This window comes from Odocoileus virginianus, chromosome 1 (assembly GCF_023699985.2).
Source record: "Odocoileus virginianus isolate 20LAN1187 ecotype Illinois chromosome 1, Ovbor_1.2, whole genome shotgun sequence".
NCBI classification, from domain to species: domain Eukaryota; kingdom Metazoa; phylum Chordata; class Mammalia; order Artiodactyla; family Cervidae; genus Odocoileus; species Odocoileus virginianus.
The window spans coordinates 65,980,241-65,989,775 of record NC_069674.1 but is presented as its reverse complement, the minus strand read 5'-3'; the positions used below and the strand labels follow the sequence as shown (position 1 = coordinate 65,989,775).

Here is a 9,535-nt window from a genome sequence, read left to right as displayed (position 1 = left end):
AACTTCATAAGTTGAAGGAGTATTTTCCTAACTCAAAGGGGTTCAGTACATGTCCAACCAGGTTCCTTTAAGCCAGAAACACTTGCTTGTCGGGATAGAGGCTAACAGAAAATTTTGAGCTGCTTCCAAAAATGTGAAGAATGTCTCAAGGCTGGGTGCACGAGGCGCTCTCCTTGGTCCTGGTTGAGCTCAGTCTTGGCTCTGTGCCGGCAAGCTGAATACCTCCATCTAACTTGCTCTGTGTGAATAGCCCAGAGTCTATACTCTCTGCATATTTCATTCACCATACTCGTCATGTTCAGTGAGGATATATTTACATATTCAAATCTTCTACTGGACTGAGCTTCTTAAGGCTAGCAACTACATGCTATAGTCATCTTTGTACACTAAGCACAAAAGTTGGTATGAAGTAGGCACTCAATAAACAAACAAATCTTTAGCTAATGCTTTTACCTGTGCTACTTTATGAGTTGCTAAATCTCTGCTGGGATGCACCGAGTATAGGAACAGGTTTAAGAAAGAGACTTGATACCTAATATATTTTTGTGTGTGTGTAGGCAGAGACGGTGTGTGTGTGTGTGTGTGTGTGTGTGTGTGTGTGTAGGAGACATGACAGAAAATTCCAGAAGAGGGAAAGAGAAAAAGCAAAGACTCAGAGGGTAGCAACAAGGTATGTTCACAGCATGACATGCTTTGTTAAGCTGAGACTGAGGGCTGTGAGGGAGGAGTTAAAGAGACTATTAACCTCAGGACAGGAATATAAGACTCAGAAATATTTCACTTAAGGGACTGACAGCATAAAAGGAGATTTTAGGGAACAGTGGGCTCTGGGGGAAGGGATGAAGAGCAAAAATAGCAATTAAGTAGCTATTAGGATAATGAGTGACGGAAGGGCACCTCAGGCTTAAGTTTTGTTGGTAGAGTTTTTAGAAATTTAGACCTGGGAAGGCAGGTTTTTAGGAAAGGGCAAGGAGTGGATGAGCTATGTGAGGAGATGGATGTATTGGCAAAGAACACTAGGGAAAGCTTTGCTATGTGATGGGCAAAAAAAAGCCCATATACACTCAACATGATTTTTCAGAAATTTTGGGATTATGTAATTGACTGTTACTCTATGTCCCAGAGACTGGCCAAGAACACCAGCCCAGGTTATAGCTCGGTTACACTTTATTTTTGTTATTGCTTTGTGCCTCTTGGCTCTTTGACTTTCTGCATATTTATGTCACTAGAGTTCTTATTGGGCTTCCGTGGTGGCTCAACGGTAAGGAATCTGCCTTCAATGCAGGAAACTTGGGTTCGATCCCTGGGTTAGGCAGATCCCCTGTGGGAGGGCATGGCAACCCACTCCGGTATCCTGGAGAATCCCCATGGACAGAGGTGCCTTGGCAGGCTACAGTCCACGGGGTCGCAAAGAATCAGACACAACTGAGTGTTGAAGCCCAGCACATACTTGCTACTGCTCTTTAAGTGTGTGCTCTTAAATCTTGTTCTCTTGATTATATTTCTTAGATCTTATTTGCTACCTAGTTCATCCTTTGATTCTTATTGGTTGAATATCACTTCTGCATGAACAGGAAGCACTCCCCTTTACCATAAGAATATCTCTCACTGCAATATTTCTATTTCTATGCTTTAAGTCACAGTAGCCTGTCACATGAATGGTTACAATAGTCTCCCAATCCATCTCTCATTTCTACTCTTATTCCCACATAGGGTCACAGAGATTGTTTACAACAAAACTAGATCATACATACTGCTCAAAACCCTCTAAAAGCTTCTCATATTCAAAATAAGACCCCAATGCCTTGCCACAGCTATAAGGTTCTGTGCAGGCAGGCCCCTGTCTGCCTGATCCAATGAATCCTTTACCATTTGCCCCACTGCTGACTGTGCTTCACCCTTCATGTCTCCTTTAGTTCCCTGGACTTAACAAGCCTTCTCACACTTCAGAGCTTTCACACTAGCAGGCCCCTCCACTGGAGATGTTTCCCTTGGGTCTACCCATACTTCAATTCTCAACATTCAGGTTTCCATTCAAATGTCACTTTCTCAAATGCCCACCGCTCCCACTTCTCACCATACTCTCTAAAATGGCATCCCTCCTCCCACCCCCACAGTTTTCTTCCACTTCACTTCTGTCAGGTATTTTTAAAATTTTTATTTTATATTGTAGTATAACTGATTAACAGTGTTGTGTTAGCAATGTGATTCAGTTATATATATACACGACTCTATTCTCCAACACGGTATTTATTGTAATCTCAAATTACCATTCAACCATCTTGAAATCAATCCTGAATATTCATTGGAAGGAATGATGCTGAAGCTGAAGCTCCAATACTTTGGTACTGTGCAGAGCTGACTCATTGGAAAAGACCCTGATGCTGGGAAAGATTGAGGGCAGGAGAAGAAGGGGGCAGCAGAGGGTGAGATGGTTGCTTGGCATCACCAGCTCAATGGACATGAGTTTGAGCAAATTCAGGGAGACAGCAGAGGGCAGAGGCGCCTGGCAAGCTGCAGCCATAGGGTTGCGAAGAGTCGGCCATGACTTAGTGACTGAACAGCAACAATCTTGAGATGCTCACTGTAACAGACACTGGGGGTGGTCCTCCACCATTCCCTTGGCGCTCATCCTTCCAGGTACGTGGATGGCTTCCTATGTCAGCATCTGCCATTCTCCACCAGGAGGGTTTCCCAGCGGTGCTCAGCCTCTGCACAGGGCAGGCCTAAGAACTAGGAGCTGACACACGTGGCCAGTAGGAGCTGGCAGATAAACATCCCTGCCACCTTCCCCTGTGCTCGTGACGACACTGAGGCACATTCTAAACCGACTCCCAAGGCTCATGGTGGGACTGAGTTTCACTTGCCCACAGGTAACAAGATCACCTGCTCAGCATTATGGCCCAGTTGGCTTTCTCTCTTCCCTAATTTCATGGGCCCACTCCCCTGTGGGTACTTCCTGGGGTCAGCTCCCAAATAAATTATGTGCACTCAAATCCTCATCTCAGAGCCTTCTTTGGGGATAATCTAGCTTATTTCTTTTCCTTCTCTCTTCTCTCTCTCTCTCTCTCTTTTATGGTTCAACATTTTGAAATTACAATAGTCTTCCAGTAGATGGTTTGTCAGTTTAGTTGGCAGTATCAAATGACAACACTAAAACAATTTAGTAACAGGTCAGACGTCCTTTATTCAAGGGGAAACAATCCATGAATTCGGAAAGTATAGTGCCTCCCAAGCAGTGGAGCACTGTTCCCAATAGATCTGGGGGCAAGAATGAGTTGTATAGAGAGTTAAGAGGCAACCTGGAAATAAGGCATGACTGGCCAGGAGGTGGGGCATTTACTTATAGGGGGAGCAGGTCTTGTTCTCCAGAGTAAGGTAAGCTAGCTAAGTTGAGTTGGAGTTGATCAGTATACATTTGGATTCCCTGCAGGGTTTACTGTAAGTACAAGCTGACTTAGATTTAGATTTGTGACAAAGGGCCACTGGGGCAGGCTCTGTTTAGTGGGTCCCCACCCACATGTAAATTAGTAACATCTTTCTTCTCATGGCATTATATAAGATAGATTACTCATCAATTACTCATTGATTGGGACCCACCCCCCCCCCCACCCCCCGCCCCAGCCCTCCGGTAGAATACATGCTACCTGCAGAAGCTTGTCTGTTTTGGTTTTTATTCCCCACTGGTACATTGGTATTCTTGGTATACTGAACAGTGCTTGACACAGAACAGATGCTTTATTACAACACTTGATCAAGTGTGGCATGGAGGGGATAACATTGCTTCCTTTTAAAAGCCATAATGTGGGACTTCCCTGGCAGTCCAGTGGTTAAGACTATGCCTTCCAATGCAGGGAGTGAAGCTTCAACTCCTGGTCAGGGAACTAAGACCTCACATATAACATGACACAACCAAAAAGATAAAATAAAAATAAAAGCCATAGCGCATTCCCCAGGAAGATGGGACATCAAGGTACCTTACAGAGTAGATTAGCTTCATCATGGGACCACAGAGAACCAAGAGGCAATGCTGGTAGTTGAAACAGCAGCGCTCTTGGGCTGCCTAGATAAGGGCTCTCTCCACTGAGCTCAGAAATTTTGGAAAGATTTTAGGACTGGAGTTCCTGAGACTTCATATTTATTTCACTTTAGTTTTTGACATCTCAGAAGGAGGGGCAAACCTGGAGAGGGAGATACTGGACTTACCACTGTGACAGGTTTAAACAATTCAATTCATTAGAGATTTGCAAAGATGAAACAGAAGTTGGCTTTCATTTTCTGGCTTTTTAAGAAGTGAATTATGGGTACTTTTGGAAGCAGATAATACAAACTTAACAAAAGAAAATAGTTGTCTTTTTTTGCGTTTCCAGTGCAAACATTGCCTTGCAGTTATGTGGATGGTACAGACCTATTAGTCATCCATCGTGAGGGCTCTAAAAGACAATCTCATAAAAAAAGCAGGGACAGCTGTGCCATCGCTCTGAGTGCCTCAGGGCTTCAGGGACCCCTCTCAAAGCACAGATGAGAAGACCACTGACCGTCTGCCTGTGGAATCGCTAGTTCTTGAGTGATACTAGTGATAAGGCCTCCATTGTATGGATGATGCTGATGATGAAAATGATTTGTAAGAACGGCCTATCCCCCTAAGAACTAATCCAAGACTACTTCCTTCTGAAAGCTCGAGTCATCTAAAGCTTGCAAGTTCAGGGTGCCAAACAGGCAAAACTAAATTTTGCTAACTTGGAACGCAAGCTATTGTAGTCTATTATCAAACCCCTGGAGCCCAACAGTCCATTAAAATAATGAGACTTGTAATGTCTTTCTTGCAATATTAAGAGCATCTTAATTACCTAATCTCCAGTGAGTGGCAGACAGTAACATTTTACGCATAATCTAATCAAAGAAGCACTGAACAGTGATCTGAGTTAAAGTCAAAGAGAATTTTCCTTGGTAGGCCAGCATCGGAAGAACAACTCAAGAAAGCAAATATGATAAAGCATCAGGTCTGCTTGGATGTCAGAAAGGCTATCCTGCCTGTGATACAGGTTTTCATCCTTACAGTTTGGAGGAAACAGATTTTTCATGTAACATTTCTGGGAGCTGCTATAAAAAAATAACTACATTTAGAAATAACTTTTTTTATATGTTGCAAATTTTTTTCTGACAGTGTTTTACTTGACAGGTACTAACAATAAACATAAATCACACTAGGAAGCAATGCTTAGAGAGAGCAATGCTAAAGGGTAATCAAGAAAATGAACATGTTTACATACATATGTTTTCTTTTCTTTTCTGGCTATGCCACGCAGCCTACAAGATCTTAGATCCTTGACCAGGAAACAAAGCCAGCAATCCTCAGTGGAAGCGCCAAGTCCTAACCACTAGACCACTGGGGAAGTCCCCATATATTTTCTTTTAGTGAAAAAATATATTTTACACACTTTGCAGCAGCTCCCATATTATAAAATATATAGTTATAAAAATTATAAAAATATTCCATATTTCTACAATGAAAAAGTAATTGAAAATAAAAAGAGAAAGTTGATTGGTCAAAAATAAAGCTCTCCTTGCATTTTATATTTATTTTTAACTAAAATAAATGTTCTTTTTATTCCCTTAACATAAATTCATAAATATTTTGGAGAAGAAAAGACAAAAAGCAACGTGGGTCAGACTACAATCAGAAGGCTGAGAAAATTATGGCTAATTTTTTTAATGACAATCAACTCTTATTTCCCTTTGTGGGAAAAATCTTCTGTTCCCCTAAACATTCTGATATCAGTAAAAAGCATGGCTTAGCTGTTCAAATAAAGAAAACTAGCAGTCAGCCTGACTTGTCCTTTTTGCCCACACCCATATCTCTACAGTAGTCATAACTATAAATTGTTAACTTAAAAAAAAAATTCTAACATTCACTTACACGATAACCCATCAGCAAATACCGTTGATTATGCTTCAGAAGTACACTCCAGATCCATTTCTTACCGACTTTGCTATTACCATTTCAGTCAAGCCACTATCGTTACCTGCCTCAAAGAACATAAATAGTTTCCAAATTTGCCTCCTAAGGTCTGTTCCCCCAAGCAAGTACCAGTCATCTCCTTAAACTGCATCATGCTACCTTCATTCTGGAAATCTTTTAACGGCTTTCCATTTTCTTTTATGTGAATTTAGGATTTGTCTCTCACTGCTAGAATACAAACTTCTTGGAAACAAGCATCTCTTCTGTCTTATTTTCTACTGTATCCTCAGCTCCAGAACACACAGCAGGTGTGCAATGATCATTAGTTGAAAGAATGAATGAATGAGTGAGTTTTTCACCACGTGCCAGGCACTGGACAAAGTACTTTACATGAGCTGTTGCTTCACGAGGTAGGGGTTGTTATGATCTCCACTGTCCAGAGGAAATGCTGGGTTCATAAACTAGGAAGTCACAGAACTGTAAAAACCCAGGAAGCACCAGCACTTCACATAACTCTTGTTTCCAATGTGTGATGTTAGATTGGTTGTTTAATATTTTCCAGTTTCAGTTTCCTCACATGAGGGAAAAATATCATGGACCCATCCTTCCCTAAGTTTTATATAAATCAGGGAGTCCTTGAAAACAAATCACAGAATCATGGAGCCACAAGTTACTTTAGACAGCCTTCAAAACCTAGCTCCCAATTCCACTAGATACTACTGAATGAAACATACAGCAGTGCTTAAAAATGTATGACTATAAAATAGATTTTCCAAGGAATATATAAATGTTTCACTATTAGAAAATATATTAAATAATTCACTCTATCACAATATTAAAGGAGAAATATTGTATGCTCATGTCATCAAATACAGAAAAATATTCAATAAAATTCATTGCTCACTCAAGGGAAAGCTTTTAGAAAACCAGGATGCAAAGGAAACGTCTTTAGCCTGACAAGAGAAATTTACCCAAAACTTACTGTAAATATCACAGTTTACAGTGACATGTTAAAAGCACTATCTTTAAAAATCAGGAACAAAACGAGGATGACCCTTATCACCACTGCTAATTAACAGTGTACTGGACATGTAGAGCTTCCCTGGTAGCTCAGTGGTAAAGAATCCGCCTGCCAATGCAGGAGACATGGATTCAACCCCTGATCCTGGAAGACCCCATATGCGGCAGAGCAACTAAGTCCATGCTACACAACCCCTGAGTCTGGGCTTCAGAACCTGGGAGCTGCAACTATTGAGTTCACGTGGCCCAACTACTGAAGTCTGCGAGCCTAGAGCCCACGCTTCCCAACAAGAGAAGCCAGTACAATGAGAAGCTTGCGCACTGCAACCACAGAGAAGCCGCCGCTTGGCGCAACTCAAAGAAAACCCATGTACTAACAAAGACCCAGCACAGCCAAATAGAAATGAGTACGATTAAAAAAAAACCAACAGTGTACACTAGAAATGTATATATACCCCCATTTTACAAATGGTCCAACAGCAAAACAGTATATGATCATGGTCTGAGAATCTGCTTAACCAGGAATTGAAAAAAGATTGTTTAAAAAAATCATTACAGCCTGCAAAACATAAATATACAGGCCAAAAGAGGAGCCAAAGGAATCTGACTTAGATTCATCTATAAGTCACACATACAACACAATGAATTAAGAGATTCTGAACAAATATTCAGATTTCCCTAGTTATGTTTTTCCCTCCCCCTGCTAAGGTGGCCTACTTGAGAAAGGGAAGAATGAAGCTGAAATATTATTCCCTTGGCAGGAATTCCCTGGATGTCCAGTGGTTAGGACTTGGTGCTGTCACTGCCAAGGGTTTGAGTTCAATCCCTGGTTGGGGAACTCAGATCCTGTAAGATGTGTGGTGCAGCAATGAAAAATATATAGAGATATATCTATCTTCCCTTGGCTATCAAGGTCTCCCATCCCTTGAAAACAACAAGTATGGCAGGAATGGTGGAGAAGCCTAGCATCCAAAAGAACTGGCTTGTCTGTGTATAAGAATCTTACAAATGAAATCTTAATAAATCAATCATGAAAATCACAAATATTCCTTTTACCTCACCAAATGTCCTTTGGTCATGCTTTCTTTTTAAGGGTTTAGTAGTTTCCTGCCACCTTCCTAGTATTCCCCCATAAAATAATTTTTTAAAGCGGGAGATGGTAGCTTTATTTTGGTTGGTTTTATAGGGAAGTTTTGCCAATGCCAGGTGACAATGAATTGGCATTTATAGATAGGTTCTCATGACCCACAATGCACCGGCTCCTCCTAAAAGCTTGTGTCTCAACTGCCAATAACTGCCAGATCTCTGTTGCCTGAGCTTCAGCCCACTCCCTGAACACTGTAAGTCACTCCCTCCTGTCAAGGGGAGTTGGTTTACTTACCCTATTAGCAAAATCAACTGAGTATCGCCTCTGGGCAACATCAGCATGTCAGATGCCTTGGTTGGGAATTACTGCCTGAAGACAAAGTCTGAAGGCACTGTCAGAATGAGGACAGTAAACCCCCAGAAGCTGGAAGAATATAACAGGGGAACTGACTTCACAGACTGTATGAAACTGTTTAAAAGTCGTCACAGAAGCTGTAAGCTGTCATGGTTTTCAGATTTGCATAGGTATGTTTATAGCCTCAGGACCTGGCTGATAGCCACCAAATTTTATTTATCACCTATCATATTTCATCTTATTCTTTATACCTTACAAGTAAGACACAAGGTATGTTAGAGGTTTTTGGTTTTTTTTTTTTAAATGCCGAGATAGCTTCCCCTCCCCAATATTCCCCATTGTCCTATACACTCCAATTAATTAATTAATTAATCCATCTATCTCTATCTATACATACATCCATTTAATAAATGCTTACCTAATTCTGTGGATGAAAGAAGGCAAATATGAGTAATCTCGCTTTTAATGGAATTTACAGGCTGAAGTTGGAATAGGATGTTGACAAACAGTGCCAGGCACGTTGCAAACACTACAGACATAGATATTTAAATAATTACAATAAAATCAGGGAAAAGTCAAGACTCTCATACAAGAAATACAGAATGCTACCAAGTAAGATGTTTAGAGAAGAGGTCTGGCTTTTGACATTAATTTGAGAAAAGATCATTTTGACACAGCAGGATTGAAAGACATTCCTGATTGAGGGAAAAGTGAGAGTAAAGACACAGAAGTGGGAAATCATGGTGCATGTGAAGAACAATGAAAATTCTATTTTGCTGAATCGCAAGATGTGAGAGGGAAACAAAGAGAGAAACTTACAGAGACCTTAGGTTTTTCAAAAGTTCTAAATGACAACTTGAAGAGTTTGAGCTGAAGGCAATAAAAAATCACCAAAAGTTTTCATTCTATTTTTCACTTTAAAAATTTTGAAGTGTAATTCTACATAGAAAATGCACAGATCTTTAGTGTTCAGTTCAGTAAGTTGTGACACAAGTCTACACTCATGTAATAAATGACCTGATATAGCTATAGAACATTTCCATCACCCTAGATAATTTCCTTTTGTCTCATTCAAGTCTATTCCCCTCCCCCTCCTCCAGTGGCAACCAATG

The 9,535-nt window shown here is 40.8% G+C and overlaps 1 protein-coding gene across 22 annotated transcripts in view; it reads right to left on the bottom strand.

Annotated features, from left to right (window-relative positions):
- Positions 1–9,535, bottom strand: part of NRCAM (neuronal cell adhesion molecule) — a 319,465-nt gene that overhangs the window by 198,474 nt on the left and 111,456 nt on the right. The gene's annotated exons all lie outside the window — the stretch shown is intronic.